Genomic DNA, 2,311 nt, shown 5'->3' on the forward strand with positions numbered 1-2,311 from the left:
TTCTTCATAATTGCCCTTCTATGTTAATGAATCTTTGTGATCAAATAAGGCTATTTCCAGTGAGGTTTATGTTTCCGTTGAGCTGCCTTGAACCTTGTATTTAACACCCACAACCTCTGCACTGGCAGAATTTCTCTAAGAGGAATTTGGCTGTCACGGAATTGATCCTAATTTTCTTTAAATTTGATGAATTGTGATGTTTGCGTGTCTAATTCAGCAACCTAAATTTTCTGATCAGTAGCCGGTTGCTCCGAATCCAAAATGGTCATAGTAGTCAAAAGCTGATCATATGATGTCTGATATACTGATTTTGAATGAACAGCTTCTAACATATCAATTCTTGTGCATTCGTCCAACCCTGTTGGGAAGGGTTCTGGTGGCACATAAACTTGGGGAGGAGAAGATTGTGCGGAAATTGTTTCACGATCAACAGGTGGTGTTTCCTCCCTTGGGCATGACTAACTGGCAGATTGCTCTTCCGTTTCTGCACCAATTTCCTCTTCATCATCATAGCGTTTCCCATAGTTTATTAATGGTTGAATCTGAAATTCTTGATTAGTTCTTTCAATGTACAACTCAGTTGATTCCAACAATTTAGAGAGTTTGTCTTCCATCGAAAGCTTTTGTGGCACATTAAATTTCTCGAAATACTGCTCAAGATGTTTTTTCAAACTTGGAGTGTACAACTCTGAATGGGGATTGTTCCAAGGCCTTTTTGAGTCAGTTGTCATATCGATATGCTTATGGACAAACTCATGAAAATACTCTCTCTCGGGACACTGCAAAATATCATGGGTCTTCAAATAGCAAAGAGCACAAATTGTAGGGTTAAATCCATAGAAACCCCATTCTGCAAATGTGACCCATAAAGGCTGTCCTCCTGGTTGTATATTGAATCCAGGAAGAGGAACACAGTCCATTGTTGCACAAATTGTAACAAAAATAAAAATAAAAAATAAAATAAAATAATAAAATCAAGTAAATAAAAAGATATATACAAAAAATAGTTAACTAAGAGTTGATAAACACAAATTATTTAAAACAATCCCCGGTAACGGCGCCAATTTCTTGATAAGAATTTTACGACCTGCAAAAGTAGGGATAAAAACACTTAAAAATACTTGCAAGAGAACAAGGTAGTTGCAGTATAAACGGCTCAAGCAAGGTCGTTTTCCTCAGGGATTGAATGAATAATTTATGTAAATATCAAATCTTAATTAATTACTTGAAAACAAAGATTGGAAGAGGTTGATTTTGAATTTAAAAATAATAAAAACGAATTTAATTAAAAACAATTAAATAAATTGGCAAAGAAAAGAAAACAAAGGAAAATAGTTTTGAAAACCAAATTGTAAAAGCCTAGGGTTCCGCCGTCCCCTTAACAATCCTACGTAGTTCTTCTAATTCCTTATGAATTACACATGCATATTTTGAAGGTTAGTTTTCCTAAAGTATGCCCTACTTGGAATCCCCAACATAGAATGTATATCTAACATGCAACCTGTCCGTGGCGTCCAGATCGAATTTGAACATGCAAGACTCATTAAATTTTTTGAAAACCTAAGTTATTAGAAATTAATTCAGCAGAATCATAAGAAAATACTGAAATATTAGGAAACATTGTTTATAGTATAGAAAAGCCAAAAAATAGTTCCTTAATTACCATAAATTGTGAAATAGAATTAGCAAAAGAACATAAGATACAAACAACAGCTATGATAGATACAAGGAGTACAAAGAGTGTCATAAGAGAATTAGTACCAAAAAAATATAGACAAAAATTAGCAAAACCAGTGAGAATAACACAATTTGATGAGAGACCAGTTTACTTAACATATTGTTGATAGGAGCATATTTAGGCGACTTACTTAGCTTGTTTTCGTGCATTTATGTTGTTAGTTCATAGTTGTTTTAGTAGTTTAAGCTAATTTTGTGTGTTCTTAGGTTCACATGGCTAAGGAAGCAAAAAGGTGAGCATTTTGGAGCAAAATTGGACTTGGAATGGATAGCTTATGCTTGGAGCAAAAGGAATGGACGAAATTGAAGACCTAAAGGAGTTAGGATTCCTAATCACAAGAGGATTCCTAGTCACAAGAGGATTCCTAATCAAATGAGGAATCCTAGTCAAAGAAGGTTTCCTACTTGAAGTAGGAAAGTTAAGCCAAGGTTTCCTATTTTGGTCTAACCTTTCCTAATCCTAAATGTCCTTAAATTCCAGCAAGTTTGAAGGCACCTTATGTATTTTAGGACACAAATAAAGCTTCCCTTGCAACCTAAGTTCCTTGTCGTGCATCCCTTTAGTGTCTCCCTT

The 2,311-nt window shown here is 34.7% G+C and overlaps 1 pseudogene; it reads right to left on the bottom strand.

Annotated features, from left to right (window-relative positions):
• Positions 1–221: 221 nt before the first annotated feature.
• Positions 222–920, bottom strand: LOC148697430 (uncharacterized; annotated as a pseudogene).
• Positions 921–2,311: the final 1,391 nt, after the last annotated feature.

Source organism: Pyrus communis, chromosome 4 (assembly GCF_041283825.1).
Source record: "Pyrus communis isolate YQ-2024b chromosome 4, ASM4128382v1, whole genome shotgun sequence".
Classification (NCBI taxonomy): Eukaryota; Viridiplantae; Streptophyta; class Magnoliopsida; order Rosales; family Rosaceae; genus Pyrus; species Pyrus communis.